This window comes from Pelophylax lessonae, assembly GCF_965119305.1.
Source record: "Pelophylax lessonae genome assembly, chromosome: 2".
Classification (NCBI taxonomy): Eukaryota; Metazoa; Chordata; class Amphibia; order Anura; family Ranidae; genus Pelophylax; species Pelophylax lessonae.
This window is the reverse complement of record NC_138769.1, coordinates 316,524,758-316,545,100: the sequence shown is the minus strand read 5'-3', so window position 1 is coordinate 316,545,100 and position 20,343 is coordinate 316,524,758. Positions and strand designations below refer to the sequence as shown.

The 20,343-nt window shown below is 44.5% G+C and overlaps 1 protein-coding gene across 1 annotated transcript in view; it reads right to left on the bottom strand.

Moving 5' to 3' along the window:
• The window catches only part of PDIK1L (PDLIM1 interacting kinase 1 like), a 230,143-nt gene extending 223,927 nt beyond the window's left edge, over nt 1–6,216 (bottom strand). The window contains exon 1 of the mRNA XM_082247177.1: nt 6,133–6,216. The gene's annotated coding sequence lies outside the window, so the exon portion shown is untranslated. The remainder of the gene's footprint in view (nt 1–6,132) is intronic.
• Nucleotides 6,217–20,343: the final 14,127 nt, after the last annotated feature.

The window sequence follows — 20,343 nt, the reverse complement described above, 5'->3', positions numbered from 1 at the left end:
TGGGGTGCGTTGTGTACAGACAGCTTTGAATAGGTAAGATTGTAAAAGAGGAATCCCTCTGTGAAGTGTCTATGCCACTAGACACCTTAGCTTGATGGATTTACATTTAAGAGGGACACTGCTGAGCCTATGCCCTCTCCACCAATCCAGGGTACCTCTGTCACCTCACTCCCCATTGACAGAATGGGATTCCGCCGTGCACCTAGCGCACTTGTTAACTCTTTCAATTCTCCCATACCATGTGGCCAGACACAAGAGATCTCCGTACCACGGGTTCGATCCTGGTTGTGTTGGGAAACCAACCACTAGGGAGGGATCCAGATTACTGACCCCCTCGCTACTGAAGGATCTGTCATGACTAGCTGCAATATACCACTATTTCTGCTTACCAATTGCAACTGCATGCTTCCTCCTGCTTGTCTCGCTGAGTTCACATTTCGTTGTGGCTTTGCTTCTTTTCATACGCCAGGAACGTTCATGCACCCCTTTTAATGACTTCAGACCAGGCTTTAAATAGCCTGGTTTCTCTATTACTCAATAGAGAAACATTTTATTAAGATAAATTGCACTTACTACAAGCAAGGTAGATAAAAGCCTTAAAATTAGAATCGGTGGTCATCAGTGATCCCCTGATGACGTCAGCCGTGACTGACAAAACGTACGTCGGGAACGTGAGACTGTACACTTCCGGGTCTGAGGAGCGCAGGCGTGGAGCGGCGTCTCCTATTCCCAGCCACCGATTCTAATTTTAAGGCTTTTATCTACCTTGCTTGTAGTAAGTGCAATTCATCTTAATAAAATGTTTCTCTATTGAGTAATACTGCACCATGAGAGCCTGTTTTATCATTTCCCCATTTATGGCTTGGTTCCTGAATGCTCCATCGTTCTGGCTGTTGTACTCATGCCTATGAGAAAATGGGATGTACAAGCTTCTAATGTGGATCATACAGCGTGTTTGACCCCCTATAACTAAGGGGTCCAGTGGCTCTGGTAAGCGGTACCTATACATTTCACTGGGTGATCGTGTGGAGGTGAAGGCTTTTCTAAAGAATCACTCCCATCAAGTCTATGTTTCCACTATTGGCTGTTTGGTTGACCCAATTGATTTGGACACTAGAGACTTATTTATTTAATTTTTGCACGATTGATCTGATTTATTGTGATTTATTGTGATTTAAAGTCCCACATTGCTTTTATCTTGTCTTGCAGTGTAAGAGTGTTGAGGGTTATCCTCTTTCACTTACCTGATTCCAAGCTATCTACCTTGACCCAGTGAAGCTCTCTTCCTTCATCAGTGAGTCTTCCGGCGCTCACGTGACTCTCTGCTTCTCTCCTCCCCGGATGACGTCAGCGGGAGTGCTTGGCCTCGCCTGCCGGGGAAAGCCGAGAGACAAGGAGTCACATGAGTCCCGGGAGACACTCTGATACAGTAGAAATCAGCATCTTTTATATACAGTACAGGCACAGGGACACAATATTATGTAACAGAGGGGATGGCATGCTTATACTGTAATAAACCACTTTAGCATTGCTAAACCACTTTAACCACTTAAGCCCCGGAGGATTTGGCTGCTCAAAGACCAGGCCCCATTTTGCAATTCGGCACTGGGTGAATTTAATGGACAATTGCACGGGCATGCGACACTGTACCCAAATAAAATTGATGTCCTTTTTTTCCCACAAACAGAGCTTTCTTTTGGTGATATTTGATCACCTGTGTGATTTTTACTTTTTGCGCTATAAACAAAAAAAGAGCGTCAATTTTGAAAAAATAACAATATTTTTCACATTTTTTTATATGAAATTCCCCCCAAAAAAATGTAAAAATCAAAATTTTTTAACATTTTAGGCCAATTTGTTTTCTGCTACATATTTTTGGTAAAAAAAATCGCAATGGGCGTATTTTGATTGGTTTGCGCAAAAGTTATTGTGTTTACTAACTAAGGGAAAGATTTATGTCATTTTTATTGGTTTTTTTTTAACTAGTAATGGCGGCGATCTGCGATTTTTTTTGAGGGACTGCGACATTGCGGCGGACAGATCGGACCCCTGACTAACATTTTTGACACTTTGTGACAATACTACAGTAATCAGTGCTATACATATGCACTGTTACTGTAAAAATGACACCGGCAGGGAAGGGGTTAACTTTATTAGAGATCAAGGGGTTAAGTGTGTCCCTAGGGGCATGCTTCTAACTGTAGAGGGGCATGGCTTTTGATGTAACCACAGAGACATACGATCCTACATAGCAGGATCGTATGATCTCTGCTGTTACATCAGGGAGAATGACAGGCGGCTTTGTTTACATCATCAGCCGCCTGCCTTTCTACCTCTCCAGCGGGAGATTGCGAGTGGCCAGCGGACACCGGAGACGCCGGTCACTCGCGCAGGGACCTCAGTGAACGAGCGGGGCGGTAGCGCGCCTCCGGCGGTGCGCGCTCGCCCCCTACAGGCTCCTGGGCGAGCGATGTAATACTATGTCACTTTGCCCAGGAGGGGCTGACCGCCGCAGTAAATGTACTTGCGGCGGTCGGCAAGTGGTTAACATTGTGAGTCATACTGCTCGTATATCAAGACAGCGCTCGCATATCAAGGCAAAATTAAAAAAAAAATGTTGCTCGTCTTTTAAAACGCTCGTACACCTGATTACTTGCAAATCAAAGTATTACTGTATTTTGACAGTGGGGAGTCCTGCATCCACATCGCTTGTGTAGATGCAAGTACCTGTCAACTAGTGATCTGAACAAATAAAACCTGTCCATGTATAACCACTTCAGGCCTTGTTTACATCTTTGAATTTTTTAGTGCATTTTAAGTTTTGCTGAAACATACTACAGTCCATTTAACATGGTTTCCTATGGGTCATGTTCACATCTGTACATTGTATGGACCAGGGACCAGCAGGTTGTATTTTTGGTTCCATAGACTTCAATGGATCAAAAACATGTATTGAAAAAATGCAAAATGCACCTAGAATATGCATCAATTGCAACCTGCATAGGTGTGATCCGATCAATATATGTCCTTAACAATCAATAACATTGTATGAAGTTTACATTTATAGATAGCTTCAGATTCTAAGAAAATCTTGAGACATATAATGTTATATCCTAATACTAGTGAATGCCAGGGTTGATTAGGATTGAACACCTAGTGATAGCTCAAGTTTCTAAATCTGTGAGTCATTTCTTATGGTAATGACTAGGGACATTACTGATAAATTCATCATCAAAGTATCTTTTTCCAACTCCATGTTTCACATATTTTGGCTCTTCTCAGAGTCACAAATAAGATATTCCATAGCGGTGAGGGTTGCCAACCCATCCCTTTAACAAGGGGTGTTTATGGGTTACACAGTGTCTAATGTAGTCTCAGTTTTTGCACCCCCAGAGACTAAAAGTAACTGCTTGTTAACCACTTGCTGACTGCCGACAGTAATCCTACTGTGGCAGTGCGGCTCCCCTGGGTCCAGCGACGTAGACCTGCGTTGCTGGACTCCTAGTGGTCTCGGCGGCGCGTGCGCGCCACTCCCACTGTGTTTAGACACAGCAGGAGTCGGGCCCGAGGAGGAGAGGTGGCGATCGTCGGGGAAAGTGTGAGAAGACCCGCCTGCTTATGTAAACAAAGCAGGCGGATCTTCTCAGTGACAGACAGGGAGAGATCACAGGATTCTGCATAGCTAACCCTGCGATCTCTGTCTGTGTCACAGAACCCCCCCTACACACACGTCAGTAAGCATGAGGCATACATTTAACCCTTTGATCACCCATAGGGTTAACCCTTTCCCAGCCAGTGTCATTATTACAGTACCAGTGCATATTTATAGCACTGATTACTGTAGTAACGTCACTGATCCCCCCCCAAAAGTTTCAAAAATGTCAGTTAGGGGTCCGATCTGTCCACCGCAATGCCACAGTCCCTCAAAAAATCGCAGATTGCCGCCATTACTAGTAAAAAAAAAACAATAAAAATGGCATAAATCTTTCCCGTAGGTAGTAAACGCCATAACTTTTGCGCAAAACAATCAAAATACGCTTATTGTGATTTTCTTTTACCAAAAATATGTTGCAGAAAACACATTGGCCTACAATGTTAAAAAAATTAGATATTTCATTTTTTTTGGGGAATGTTATATAGCATAATTTGAAAAATATTGTTTTTTTTTTTTTTTTCTAAATTGTTGCTCTTTTTTTGTTTATAGCGCAAAAATTAAAAATCGCACAGGTGATCAAATACCACTAAAAGAAAGCTCTATTTGTGGGAAAAAAAGGACATCATTTTTATTTGGGTACAGCATCACACGGCCACGCAATCATGCGTTAAATTAACGCAGTGCCGAATCGCGAAATAGGGCCTGGTCAGGAAGGGGGTCAAATCTTCCGGTCTTAAAGTGGTTAAAATGCTGACAACATTTTCCACTTAGAACTTTAGGTGAAATACTTAGAAGGGGTGGAATGAGGCTACCACCCCTGTTACGATTTTTCAAGTGTACTATTTAAAAAATGTCAGAGGCAAAGCATTTTTCTTTCTAGTTCATTTTCAAACATATTGCATATTGCCATTAGTATACCCAGGATAGCGCAGGGTAGTGGTCAATACTTGGCACAGCAAGCTAAATAGTGGTCTGGGGTGCGTTGTGTACAGACAGCTTTGAATAGGTAAGATTGTAAAAGAGGAATCCCTCTGTGAAGTGTCTATGCCACTAGACACCTTAGCTTGATGGATTTACATTTAAGAGGGACACTGCTGAGCCTATGCCCTCTCCACCAATCCAGGGTACCTCTGTCACCTCACTCCCCATTGACAGAATGGGATTCCGCCGTGCACCTAGCGCACTTGTTAACTCTTTCAATTCTCCCATACCATGTGGCCAGACACAAGAGATCTCCGTACCACGGGTTCGATCCTGGTTGTGTTGGGAAACCAACCACTAGGGAGGGATCCAGATTACTGACCCCCTCGCTACTGAAGGATCTGTCATGACTAGCTGCAATATACCACTATTTCTGCTTACCAATTGCAACTGCATGCTTCCTCCTGCTTGTCTCGCTGAGTTCACATTTCGTTGTGGCTTTGCTTCTTTTCATACGCCAGGAACGTTCATGCACCCCTTTTAATGACTTCAGACCAGGCTTTAAATAGCCTGGTTTCTCTATTACTCAATAGAGAAACATTTTATTAAGATAAATTGCACTTACTACAAGCAAGGTAGATAAAAGCCTTAAAATTAGAATCGGTGGTCATCAGTGATCCCCTGATGACGTCAGCCGTGACTGACAAAACGTACGTCGGGAACGTGAGACTGTACACTTCCGGGTCTGAGGAGCGCAGGCGTGGAGCGGCGTCTCCTATTCCCAGCCACCGATTCTAATTTTAAGGCTTTTATCTACCTTGCTTGTAGTAAGTGCAATTCATCTTAATAAAATGTTTCTCTATTGAGTAATACTGCACCATGAGAGCCTGTTTTATCATTTCCCCATTTATGGCTTGGTTCCTGAATGCTCCATCGTTCTGGCTGTTGTACTCATGCCTATGAGAAAATGGGATGTACAAGCTTCTAATGTGGATCATACAGCGTGTTTGACCCCCTATAACTAAGGGGTCCAGTGGCTCTGGTAAGCGGTACCTATACATTTCACTGGGTGATCGTGTGGAGGTGAAGGCTTTTCTAAAGAATCACTCCCATCAAGTCTATGTTTCCACTATTGGCTGTTTGGTTGACCCAATTGATTTGGACACTAGAGACTTATTTATTTAATTTTTGCACGATTGATCTGATTTATTGTGATTTATTGTGATTTATATTTGTTGAGCGCCACAATTTTGTCATTTTTCACTAATGTTTTTTTTAAACCGTTAAATCAATGGGTTTAGTTCTGCTTAATGATTTGTTGCTGGGGCTCTGGGCTTCAGCAAAATGGCAGCCTCCGGCAAGAAGAAACAGTAGCAATGCTGGAGGCAATTTACAGCACATGCTAATTTTAGTAGCATAATTATTAATGTAGAATGTATGTTTCCTAATATATTATGGGTTGTTATGGGTAAAGTTCAGCTTTTACATTTGGAAGCAAGCAAATGCATTACAATGCAGTATTTCCTATCTAATTCAAGTAGGTGGCCCAGGCATACCTCAACAAGGCAGTAGTCCAATAATGGCATCCTCCAAGACTTGGTAGTTTTCCGGTCTCTGAGTGTCTTCTGACAGACTGCTGGCGCAGCAGTCCCACTCAGTGCTCCATGGTAGCTACAGCATCTTGAGGAGTAGGGATGAGAGAGCCCGAGAGAGAGTGAGCCCTAAAAGCCAGCCTTCCCTCTAATTAATATTATAGAGCTGATTGGCAGGGTCCAAAAAGCCGAGGAACAGTGGTGCAAAATATTAACCCTTCCCCACCCTGGACCAACCAACTTCCTAACTAACATACTGTAGGCAACCTGCCTACAACTGCATATTGTGTGCAGGAAAATAACAAATAACCCTATTATTAATTAAATAAGGTTGTATCAATACCAACTGAATACAACGGGAATGCTTTATTTTTAATATTACATTTATTTGTATATAGGGTCAATTTATTCTGCAGAGCTTTATAAAGAAAATTGTGCCATTCACACTGGCCACCACCTCTAAAGGAGCTTACAATTTAACGTGACTACCAGAGTCATACAGAAAACTGTCTTGTCCATGGTAGAACCATGCTAGTTTTGAATAGAACCCAAGAAGAATCCTACACAAACGTGTAGAAACTCCATGATGGTGGGAATTGTACCAAGGACTTCAGCACTGCTATTCATAATCATCTACTCAGAAAAATGAATAAAAATGGTGTGCTTTTTCGCTCTATATGTTTTAAGTTTATGCCTTTTTCACCAGTCAGTAGTGTTTTACTTGGATGCATGAGGTCTTGCCTGCAGTAGCAGTGTCATGTTCTATTTTAGACTCTGCTCTCACTCTGAACTCTGCACTGTCCATTCCGGGAGCTGCCGCAGGCACAGCCAAAATAACCAGCCTAAATTCATCTGTGTAAAGAGAGGAGGGCAACGAGGAAGAGCATTTATCCAGGTGTCTAACACTGCACCCTAAGAAAGGTTGCCAAGCTTTTGTAATCAAAGCCTTGAGTTTCATCAGCTGGGTTATTTTAATACAACAAAAGATAAGTGGTATCCTAAGAGTTTGACCATTTACAAAAAAAAAAGGATGCTTTGGCTTCACCATGTAATGTTTCTAACAGGTTTACTGCAATCACGTATGTATCTAATTTAAAAAGGTGACTAATGCCTCCTCTATGACTATTCTTTTAGCATCTCCATCAAATGATCTTGTTCTTCAAACTCCAGCTTCTAAGGTCAACCTCTTAAAAGAAAAAAAAAACAGAACCACCACCTCTTTTATATTGAGCCCTCCCTCAAAGACCTTCTCTACTCTCCCTCTTGACAGTTTGTTTATCTCCTCTTGTTCCTGCAGCCTGACACCAAATAACACGTGTCCCTGAAGCAATAAGCCTCTGTATTCCTCCCTTGTCCTTGGACCTATGCATTTCTGGGAACTTCTGTAACTGTGTCACTTACTCAACTATACATCATATGACCCCTTTCTGTTACAAGATGTATCCGCAGCTGGGGGGAGATGAGCACATGTGGCAAAGAGGAGAGTTTTGTTAATCCCTTGTAAACAGATTTCATAAGATCTAAGTTGAGCAGATAAGCAAGTCTTCAAAGTCAATTATAAATCTGAATTTGCACTGTCCCACACTATTTATTTGAAAAACTATCTGTGACCTGCATATGTTTTTCTTTTAGTTTATTGGAGAGAAGTGGTAAGAAAACAAATGCATTTCCAAAAATTGGAAAAGTGAAGTGCAAAATTTTTACTGGGTAAGGCAGCCTACTCATCACGTTTTTGACTCAAAAGTCAATTCAGTTCTGCCAAGCTTGATTTGCATCATATGCATCCTGCATACAGCCAATTATTATCCTGCAGTTGAGAGTCACTACTTGCATAAAGTGGCATATGCATGCAAACGTCTTGTTCCAAATGGATGTAGTGTGCGCTTGGGACATTAGGCATAGCTGCGTACAGCCGCTTTCAATCATTCTTGTCTATCTGTGGCTCTACATAGCACTAGGGGCTTTGGGACACTAAAATACACCTTACAATGTACAGGTGAATCCACCCATGTGCGTGAGTCTTAAAACAGAGCTCCAAACTCCTTCAGAAAAACATAAAAGTTAGCAGCTGCATATACAAATCTACATATACTGTAGCTGCTGACTTTTAATATTAGGACACTTACCTGCCCACAAATACAGCAGTGTCTTCACCTGAGTCGATTTTTCAATCGGCTTTCGGGTGCTGCCGCCGCTATTTTGGCAAAGGGCCTTGCCTCCTCACAGTCGGTTACCTACTGCATGAAGCACGCTGCGCTTTGTGGATAGCTCGATGGTGGGGGAAGGAGGAGGTGGGCCGAAGTCAGCTGGAAGTGGGAGCAGGTACCTGTCCAAACCAGGTACCCGCTCCCCCCCCCAAAGGTGCTGAATGTGGCAGCGGAGGGGGGAAGGAGGCAAACAAGTGGAGCTTCCCTTTTTGAGTGGAGCTCTGCTTTAAAGAGGTTGTAAACATTTTTTTTTTTTTACAAGCTGAAAGAGAAAACCATAATGAGCTAGCATGCATTGCATACTAGCTCATTATGAAATACTTACCTTAGAACGAGCCCCCGCCGTGCCGCCCGCTTACCTCTATGACGGGCGACATGTTCAGTCGCCCGTCTTCCGGGATCGCGGCATCCGGCCATCTGATTGGCCGGAGCCGCGGTGATGTCACTCCCGCGCACGCACGCGGGAGCCAACGGTCACGGCACGGGGCTTTGAAGAAACGGCACCAGCGGCCGTTCCTTCAGAGCGCATGCGCCAGTGACGTCATTGGCTGCATGTAAGGTAAATATCTCCTAAACTGTACATGTTTAGGAGATATTTACAGTACCTATAGGTAAGCCTTATCATAGGCTTACCTATAGGTAAAAGTGTCAGAGGAGGGTTTACTTCCTCTTTAAGGAACATGGGCTGCTATAAGCAAAGCTACACTAGCTAGCTATGGTCTCTAAATCTCTGATACTGGGATGAGTATAACCTTTGGTACTGGAGTGAAGGAAGATGTGTGACAGCAGCAAGGTTGGTGGGCAAAAAAAGCAGGAATAGAGTTTCTGAAGTATATGAAGTATAGAAGTGCTGTCAAGGAAAGAAGCAGTGGTCAAAATCCAGGGTTTCAAAGATCACTGCTACAGTGGAGGGGGCAAAAAAAATGAGAGAACAAGATGGTAAGTCATTTGGAGCGGCAGGCCCTTTCCCATTGGCAATGAGCTGCCCTCATCCCTAAAGAAAATGAATGGGCCACAACCCTGAAGCCAGGTGTCAGTAACAGGAATTAGGTAATAGGCAACCATTGATGCCTAGTAACATTAAGCCATCTAATAGCGATACTACTGAACAAAAGCGCAAGTCATTGCATCTATGACTGATCTATGACTGTTCTTCTGCTGGTCTACAAGAATCTCCTCTGGGTGAGTCACATCTTTAATTCAGCTTTATCTACTTTAATAGACCTACTATACAGATTGATACACCATTTTTAAATTAACCAAAAACTAATTTCAAAATGATGAAATAGATGATAATTTAACATCAGTACGTTATGTATCATTTAGTGATGCTCTTGAAAAGCTATGGCCAGTTAAAGCAACAATTATAGAATATAAATATTATATCTGTTTTCAGACTACTACCGATTTTCGCAGACACTTAAAAGACCTTGGCTTTTGATGGCCATTTTTATGATAAGTTATTTCCAATGGTCTGCTTGTTATAATGTTGCTATTTAGAAGTCTTTACTTCATCTTTAGAGTGGGTTGTGAGTTATGAGTCTGGTTGTTGATCATCCATTATCTAAATGATTTCATATTTATTAGCCCTGAAGATTCAGCAGCTTGTTTAGAATTGTTAAATGTATTCTGTAGAGTATGGGTGAGATTTGGTGTCCCTTCAGCTTCATAAAAAATGTCAGATTAAATAATGACCTAAAAAATATGTTTGGCTTCAATCCCTGATTTCCTGATTTAATGGTAGATATGTATTGTAGAATAGTTTTGTGATGGATAAGGTCTTCAATTTTTCAACTTATGTGGCTGTTTCCTTTGACTACAGTTTGTCTTTTCGAGAGGCACTGTTGTTGGGGTACTTGACCTAGTCTTGGTCTGCTAGGAAATGAACAAAGAACATATTCTTGCTTGAGCTTTTTCCAGCAGTTACTGCTGTAGCTATTGGAGGTGATAGCGTTATGAACAGGTAAACCATCCTGCAGACGGATAATGAGGGAATTGTGTTTGCAGTTGACTGCCTATCCTCAAAATCAACATGTTATCAGTATATTGTGGCACTTAGTCTTACTGTACCTTAACCACTTAAGAACCGGAAGGTTTTATCCCCCTTACTGACCAGGCCATTTTTTTGCAATTTGGCACTTTGTTAGTTTAACTGACAATTGTGCGGTCGTCTAACGCTGTACCAAAAAAAAAAAAAAATTGATGTCCTTTTTTTCCCACAAATAGCACTTTCTTTAGGTGGTATTTGATCACCTGCGATTTTTATTTTTTGCACTATAAACAAAAAAGTGCGACAATTTAAAAAAAAACAATATTTTTACTTTCTGCTATATAACATTCCCAATAAAAAAAAATGTAAAAATCACATTTTTTTTATCATTTTAAGCCAATTTGTATTCTGCTACATATTTTTGGTAAAAAAAAAATCACAAAAAGTGTATATTGATTGGTTTACGCAAAAGTTAGCGCATCTACAATTTAGGGGAAAGATTTATGTCATTTTTTTTTACTAGTAATGGTGGTGATCAGCAATTTTTAGCGTGACTGTGACATTGCAGAAGACAAATTGGACACTTAACTGACATTTTTGACACTTTTGCGGGACCAGTGACATTACTACAGTAATCAGTGCTAAAAATATGCACTGTTGCTGTACTAATGACACTGGCAGGGAAGGGGTTAACACCAGTGACGACCAAAGGGTTAAATGTATGCCTTGGGGGTGTTTTCTAACTGTGAGGGGGATGGGCTTCTGGAATCAACACAGGGACCAGTGTTCCTAAATAGGAGGAACACAGGAGCCCTGTGTTGATTGCTGACAGAACAATGCCAGACCACCGTACTGTCTTCCCAGGGAGTGATCGTGGGTGTCCATGGCCGCCAGCCCCGCAGATTAGCTTCCTCTCTTGCAAATCACTGTGCGCGCGCCCCCATGCTCGCTACCGAGGAGCGACATATGGGTACAGCGATTTGCGAAGGCAAGCCAGCCTGTCGCAGTATATCTGGCGGCAAGTTGGTAAAGAAAAAGTCTCATTAAGAAGTTTTAGCTTTTATTTATTCCCCAAGCGTATATAGCACTTAGTTTGTTCAAATCTGTCTCTCAGTTGCTAAGTAGCAACAGAGGGATAGATTTGCACAAGACACCCCCCCCCCCCCCCTATTGTCTGACGATACTGTTAGAAAGGAGATAGAATTGTGACAGCATTTGTACTGTGTGTTTATCTGAGGCTGCTTTTACACCTATCCAGTCCCAGCTGATAGATCACACAGCGCCATAGGACTAAGTCATCTTTCATGTTTAGAAATGAACAATGACACTGGCAGAACATCACTGATCAGTCATTCATAAAATGAAGGATCACGCAGTGTTGCAGCACTGTGTGATCTATCACCCGGGATTCTGTATAGATAAAGGTAACCTGCAGATAGCAGAACTGGGCAATTTGTCACTTTTATGAATGAAAGATCAATGGTGCCTGTTCATTCATAATAGTTATAGATTACTCAGGGCTGCGTCGCTGTGTGATCAGTCCACGGCTGCTTCTACACATACAGGGCACTGGCAGATACATTACACAGAGCTCTGAGTGATCTTTTACTATTGTGAATGACCAAGCAGCACAGATTATTAATTCCTAGTAACAGATCACTCACCTTAGAGAGGAGGTGGGGGCTCTATGCTGGCTGTACCTCCCCCTATAGAAATGCCAAAAGTTGAGCTTCAGAATGGGGTATAGAATTAGGAGCATTATTTAAGCAAGTTTAAGAGGGACAACAAACAGAATAGGATGAATCCTATATGCACTTTGTCCAATGGGGAAACAAATTAAATCTAAAAACATTTCAGGAGAGTTCTTCTCTTCTGGACCGAAAGATTTTACCCCTAATGACCAGGGCATTTTTTGCGATACGGCACTGTGTTACTTTAACTGACACTGTACCCAAATAAAATTGATATAATTTTTTTCTCTTTCGTTCATTGAGGGACACAGCTCTTCATTTTCATGACTGTAGGGTTATGCTGTCCCCTACAGGAGTAGCACACTAGGCAGAGAAAAGCTTGAGCACTCCTATGGGGCATTACCTGGGGGTATACTCCCACTTTCTGCTATAGGTATTCAGTTTTTTTTCTGCCAAGTCAGGAATAAGGACCTAGTTCCTTGCTGGGATCTCTGGTCCTAGCTATTTTTTCTTTTTAAATGGAATTTTTTCCTCTTTAATAATTTTTTTTCTTGTGAGAATCTACTATCAGCTGCTGGACTGGGCGACAAACTGGATAATATAGATCCTTAGGGTCCCCCCAGTCCGGCCAGCAAACGCGTGCAGACCGCAGCTCCACGCTAGGTCGGCCGTGACATAGCCCCACTGGACGAGGGCTGGCCTGTGAGTTAAATGTCTCGCAAAGGCGCATACAAACTGGCTTCGGTCTGAGTTAAATTGAGCAGCCACGGAGTTCCGGTAAGCTGCTTGCTATACCCGTGCACAGAGGTGTCCCCTTCTCACACTTTTCCTTGGTGTCACCGGAAAGAGTTTTCTTTGAATACCCTGCATGTGGATTTATACTTCTGCACCTGTTGTTGGGACTGTATTAAATTCATTTGGACACTACCCCTTTTTTTATGATTTTGGAGCCTTATCATCATTTATATTTTCTCACTTATCCTTAGCGCTGCACTTTTTGGATATATTGTATTTATGGATCACTGTTAGTTGATTTTGTGCCAGCTGCTTATATTTATTTAGAGTCACTTTTTTTGTCACATTAGCGCGGAAATTCTCTCTTATATATTTTATTCGGTCTGATTCGCATCGTTTCCTCCATGGCCGACAGCACCCACATTACGATGGAGCGGTGCCCATCCTGTTCCTGGTGTGGTAAGTAGCTGTCCCCCCTCTACCCCTGGTGGGTTTTGGGGTGGATGTGGGCCCCTCCCTGGGATGACTGGACCCCCAGGGTTCCCCTCCTTTCCAATCGAGTCCCCGCTCCCTCCAGGTCAGTGGTCTATGTGGCCTGTGGCCCCCCATCTGCTTATTCACCCCCCTCCTACCCCCGGGGGGGTGGACTTACCTATTTGAGGTGTGTTGGGGTGGAGCACTGGTGATAGGGGTGGGGGGGGAGCGCGCCACCGGCATCCACAACGATAGCTCCTTGCGGGGGATGGGCCTGGTGGAGGCCCCTGCCTGGGCCCCCTACCCCCTATTGGTACCTTTTTTCCAGCCTTGTGACCCTGATCCCCCCCCCCCCCGGGGACCCCCAGGAGCCGCCATTTTCTTGTAGCCTGGTTAGTTACTGATCGGCGGCCATGTTTGTGTAGCCTCAACGGCCATTTTCCTATGGTTTCCCATTGAAAATAGCGGCGGCCATGTTTTTGGAGCTCAGATGGGCAGTGATTTGGAGGTGGGAAGTCCTCGGCCTCTAGTGCTCATAGCTAGACATGTCTTTTACTGATCGCTGAGCGCTGTGCAGAAGCTTCCTTTGAACTGCCTGGTAGTGGTGAGTGCCTGGGGCTCCCTCTTGCTGCTATTCAGCAGTAGTGCTGTGCTGAGCCTTGTGGTGTGACCAGCACGGTGGGGTGTCCCTTACAGTGTGTTTTTTTCACTTTGGTGCAGCTTTCCCTATTCATCATGGAGTCAATTAAAAATGTTTCACCACCTGATCCACTCTCCTCTGGGGCCCCACAACTGGTTGCACTGGTGGCGGTCCTGAAGTCCTTGGTGTCCAAAGTGGATTTAGTCCTAGGCAAACAGGTTCCCAAAAAGTTACCCCTCCCCCCCCCCCCACCTTCACCTGCTTCCTCTGTCTCTTCAGATCCAGGGTCTGAATCAGCCTCTACGGATGCCAGTTACCCCTCGGGGTCTGCGTCCATGCACCCTGCATGCTCAAATAGTGAGGATAGTTCCTCTGTTCCTCTAACCGCGCTGAAAAGGCATTAGTGGATGCACTGATTGTATCAGTGCAAGAAACCTTACATTTGGAAGATGTGACTAATGCAGTGTCAGAGGCGCGGGTCACCTTTGTCACCCACAAGTCCTCCAAAGCGGCAAGGGTGTTCCCCTTTCCTGCCTTCTTTGAAGTTATTGTCTCAAAACAGTGGGGATCCCCAAAACCCACCTTTGCAATCCTATTTTTGGAACTTTGGTAGTGTCTGTTCTTCAGAAACCTCCCTTTGAAAATATTTGGGAGATTCCTCTGCTTACGTTGTCCCAGAAGGTAGCCTTTTTGGTTTCTATTGTTTCGGCGCACAGGGTGTCTGAGCTGGCAGCGCTGTCTTGCCGTTCACTTTATCTAGTTGTTCACAGGGATAAGGTGGTTCTCCAACTATGCCCTTCATACCACCCATAGGTAATCTCCAATTTTCATTTGAATGAAGACATTGTGTTGCCTCCCCTGTGTCCTAAGCCTAAATATCCTAGGGAAGTTGCTTTGCATTCCCTGGATGTGGTTCGGGCAATCAGGGTGTACCTGGCAGCTACGGAGTAGTTTAGACAATCAGACTCACTGTTTATCCTTACGGATAGACCTCGCAAGGAGCTGGCTGCTTCTGCTGTGACCATTTCCAGATGGATCAGGCAGACTGTGGTTCAGGCTTATTCTATTAGGGGTCAGGTTCCTCCTTTCCCTGTCAGGGCGCATTCTACTCGGGCACTTAGTGCCTCCTGGGCCTTCCGTCATCAGGCGTCAGTGGTGAAATTTTGCAAGCGGCCACTTGGTCATCTGTGCACACATTCACAAGGTTTTATAAAGTGGATATATTGGCATCTGCGGATGCTTCTTTTCCCCGCAAAGTTTTGCAGGCTGTTGTTTAGAGGATTTGTCCTCTTTGAGGGTGTTTTTTTCAGGTGAGCTCCAGTTGTCCTCAGTTGAGCTCCATATTATCTAGTTGGCTATGTTTAGCCTTTGGGAAGTTTGTTTTTTTCTGCTGTTCCCACCCCTCATGTTTGACACTGCTTTAGGACGTCCCTATTGTCATAAATATGAAGAGCTGTGTCCGTCAATGAACAAAAGAGAAAATGGGATTTTTGGCTTACCGTAAAATTAATTTCTCTGATGCTCATTGACAGACACAGCATCCATGCCTGTGTGGAGTTGTATTGTTTTCTTCTTACACTGCTTGTTACAAAACTGAAAACCTATAGCAGGAAGTGGAAGTATACCCCCAGGGACTGCCCCATAGGTGTGCTTAAGCTTTTCTCTGCCTAGTGTCCTACTCCTGTAGGGGGGCAGCATAACCCTACGGTCATGAAGATGAAGAGCTGTGTCCATCAATGAGCAATCAATGATCAATGAATTTCAAGGCCTCTATAAAAGGGATGCCAATCCTCTTTCAGACATTGGCCTCTATTTTTGGAACTTGGTTTACAAAAATTGCATAGTGAAGGCTGCGGTTTTGGTGGTTACCAGGCTTGTTCAGGTAAACCTGGCTTGTGCTCCAGATTGGACATGTGGTTTGTCTCCTCTGAGGTTCTTCCCACACTTTCGGAGGTGGCATACCTGCCCAGAGCGATCTCAGATCATTCACCCCTGGTGATGACACTGGTAGTGGCCAGACAGCCGTCCAGGTCGGTGTGGCGTATGAGCCCTTATTGGCTCGTGGAACCGATGGTTTCGGCTGAATGTGCTACTGCTATGTCCCATTACTGGGTGGAGAATGCGGAAGGGGTAGCTGACCTTACCTGTTGGGACGCTTCTAAGGCGGTTTTGCATGGGGCATATATGCAAGGAGTTGCTAAATTTAAGAAGGCCGTAGCGGCTAATATTGAGGAATTGGCGGATGCTTTGAGTGGATCCGAACGGGCCTATACTTTAGATCCCACTCCTGAGAATTGTAGTTTGTGGAAGGCGGCGCAGCGGGCTTATGAGTTGGAATTGGTGGAGAGGACTCAGAAGCGTCTCCTCTATCAGTCTCAACGCATCTTTGAGACCGGGGACAGGAACGGTCGTTTGCTGGCCTTCTTGGCCAGCCCCGTTCCGGAACCGGTTGCTATCCCTGTCATTTTTGATCATCTAGGTCACTCCCTCTCGTCTACGAACGCTATTCTCTGCGCCTTTCATCGATTCTACTCAGATCTCTATATCTCTCAGGCTCACTATACCCCTCCCTAACTTTATGCCTATGTAGATTCTATCCCGTTTCGCACCCTTAGCGTTGACCAGAGTACTAGTCTTGATGCTCCTTTCACTCTGGAAGAGGTGGAGATGGCCCTTAAGACCTTTCTGAAGCATAAAACTCTGGGCCCTGATGGCTTCCCAGTGGAATGGTATTTACATCACAGGGAGCTATTGCTGCCACGGCTTTTGGTGCTCTTTAAAACAATATTTGATGGGGGTTTCCTGCCCCCTTCGCTGCGTGAGGCCCTTATAGTCTTAATTCCTAAACCCAACAAGGACCCACTGTATTGTGACTCCTACCGGCCCATATCACTTATTAATGTTGAACTTAAAATCCTTACCAAAATTCTTGCGTTACGGCTTAATAAGGTGATTATTTCTATAGTGGGGATAGATCAGACCAGTTTTATTCCAGGGCACTCTGCATATACGAATATTCCTCAGTTGTTTACTAATCTTCAGACTCCGAATCCCTCTCCTTTGCCTAGGGTGGTTCTCTCACTCGACACACAGAAGGCTTTTGACTCTGTGGAGTGGCCGTATCTGTTCTACGTATTGGAGAGGTTTGGCTTTGGGAAGGGCTTCCTTGCCTGGCTTAGGATCCTATACGATCAACCACTAGCCCGTATTCGGGTGAATGGGGTGGTGTCTAGTCCCTTGCAAATACATAGAGGTACACGGCAAGGCTGCCCTTTATCCCCCTTACTTTTTGTGCTTGCCATAGAAACTCTGGCCCAGCTGTTGAGAACTTCCACAGATGTCCGCGGGATGTGTGTGGGGACCCTGGAGGAGAGAGTCTCTCTTTATGCAGATGACATGTTGCTATATTTGACTGATCCTCAAACTTCGCTTATGAAGGTACTTCAACTCGTCCAAAATTTCGTTTTTTTTCTCCGGTTTTCGGGTCAACTGGTCTAAATCCAGCCTGTTTCCAGTAGATATGGACACCCCTCTCTCTCTGCCGGAGGGCTGCCCCTTAAAATTCACTTTTCCTTCCGATACCTGGGAGTTCAGGTCCAGCAGCCCATATCCTTATATTTGACCAATAATCTTCTCCCTTGCCTGACTATTTTTAGGTCTAAGTTGGAACACTGGAAGCATCTGCCACTAACTCTGACCGGAAGGGTTAATTTGTTTAAAATGGTTATGTTGCCCAAATTCTTGTACCACTTGGCCAACTCCCCGGTGTTCATACCAAATAAGTTTTTTAAGGAACTTGACTCCTTATTTCAGGTTTCTTGTGGTACCTGAAGGCGCCTAGACTTTCCATTGCTACGTTACAACAACCAGTGAAGTTGGGGGGCCTTGCCATTACTATGCAGCACAATTGGTACATATTCATGGTTGGCTCTTCCCTCAGAGGGGCAATGCGGCTACGGCTGTCGAGGCTGCGGTAGTTTCCTCATATGAGACACTCGCTAATCTTATTTACAGGTGCAGCGTTGCGGCCTTTGAGGGTACAGCACTTTTGACATCTTCTCGGAAGATTTATATCAGGTGTGAGACACTGTTGTCGGCATCTCCGGGCCTCTTTTCTCCAAATCAGCCCTTGTGGTGTAATCCTAGTTTGCCTCAATTCTCCGCGTCCCAAGATGCGGCGCAGTGGGCAGAGCTTGGCCTGAAGTATGCTCATCAACTATTTGAGGAGGGAATTTTTAAGACATTTCACCAGTTCTGGATGGACTTTCGGATATCCGGCTCTTGGCATTACCGCTATCTCCAATTGCGACATGCGGCCTTAGCCCAATTTGGGCCCGGCACTGTCTCTCTCTGCAACTCTCCTATGGAAAAGGAGTTGTTGCGGGATGAGCACACCAAATTAACTAGCTCCTACTATAGTGTTCTCATTGGTAGTGTGCCGTCTAGACTGGAGGCCATCAGGGCCGGGTGGATGAGAGACATCCCGGATCTTTCGGACGATGACTGGGAGGAGTTGCTGGAGGTATATTTTAAGACTCCAATATCTGCCAGGGAGCTTTTGATACAATTACGTATTTTTCATAGAACTTATACACCTTATAGGTTGTTTATGATGAAACAGAGACCCACTCCGGAGTGTCATAAATGCAGTGGAGATCGAGGGGATCTACTTCATATGTTGTGGAGCTGTCCAAAAATCAGGCCTTTTTGGTCTCGGGTTACGCACTTCCTCTCGGCATCCCTGGGCCTCCCTAATGTCTGCAATCCTAAGTGGTGCATATTGGGGATTCTCTGTGATGTTGATCTTCGCTCTCACCAAAAACAGTTTCTTAGACTTTTGTTGTTTTACGCCAGAAAAACTGTGGTGATGCAGTGGGTATGTACGGACAGGATTCCACTTGACCTCTGGAAGAACCCGATTAACCATGTTCTACCTCTGTATAAATTGACATACGAAGCCAGGGGCTGTCCAAAAAAATTTCTGAAGATTTGGGGTGAATGGGTTGACCTGGCTGACACGTGTGGCTCTACTCTGGTCTAATTGAGTGGGGTATGTGGGCACGGTGGGGTCCGTCCTGCGTCTACACTCCACTTAGGGGAATGGGTATAACTTTGACCACCATTTGCTATTACTGCTGTGTTTCTTGTATTATGTTGAGTAAGCAAACTATGTTGTAGCACTGCCATCTTCATTCATTAAGGCATGTTCATGAATGTGTATTGTCGCTCCTATTCTTGTTCTGCCTTATCTTTACAGGATCTATGGGGACTTTTACAGATACTGTGCACAGTATTTTTCTGTAATGTAATGTAATAAAACTCATTCTGTAATAAATCTTGTTGTTTGATTGATAAAATTGATAAAAAGAAGTTTAAAAAAAAAAAAACCTGGCTTGTGGGTAGTGTTGGGCGAACAGTTCGGCCCGAGCATGAGTTTGGGCCAAACAGTGGCTGTTTGCCCGTTTGGTAAACACCTGAATTGTTGGGGCATTTGACCGTTTGGTAGGCCCGCCAAGCGCCCCACAATGCACTGCGTGCCGCATAGTGGATCGTGAACCCTTATTGGCTGAAGCAATGAAGGATTTGCCCAATCAGGACACAGAGCAGCGTCAGATCCGTGATTGGAAAAAAAAATGATGATTGTGCCCTATCATGGATCTGATACTGCTGATACTTTTGCAGAGTCCCTCAGCCTGCCCCCCCCCCCTCCACATACACTGGGGATGTTGGGTGGTCTGGTCACTGGGCTGGGATGGTGGCAGGGCGCTAACTGGCGACTGGGGGCCGGGGGTGCACTACTGGCGACTGGACGATCCACTGTGCAGGGGGGGTTTGTACCTGGTGGGGGCTCCCGCCAGGGCACCCCGTTCTGCCTGGATCTGACCTTGAGGCATAGTCTTCCAATTCTTGGTCCCTGTATGCCTCGTGGTGCCACGCAAGGCCGCCATTTTTGTAGCCTGTGTATTCCTATACACGGCAGCCATGTTTGTGTAGTCCAGGGGCCATGACAGTGGAGCCCTGTGGGCGGCCATTTCAGTGGTGGGAGCCCCTCCTTATCCATGAGTTTAGATCAGAGCTGCAGCACATCCTGGTTACAAAAGGGAAGCCCCTCTGTGCGGGCTTTAATTTTCTAAATTGATTAATTTATATTTCTAAAGTGCTTTATCCGCTGTTGGGGCAGATGGTGAGGCAACCATCCTGGGCACGCAGAGATGTTTTGAAGTAAACCTTTCTAGGTGTGTATAATAGTTTCCATCCCCATCAGAGAGGTGAGTAGTTATGCAATACCCTTTAAAAGTAGTTCGCAATACCCTTTAAAAGTATGAAAAAGTATGCACAATCCAGTCTAAAATATAATAAACAAATATTACTTACCATTACCAATTGGAAACCTGAGCTTGGGACAAGGCAACCAATCACCTTGAATTTCACATCGGA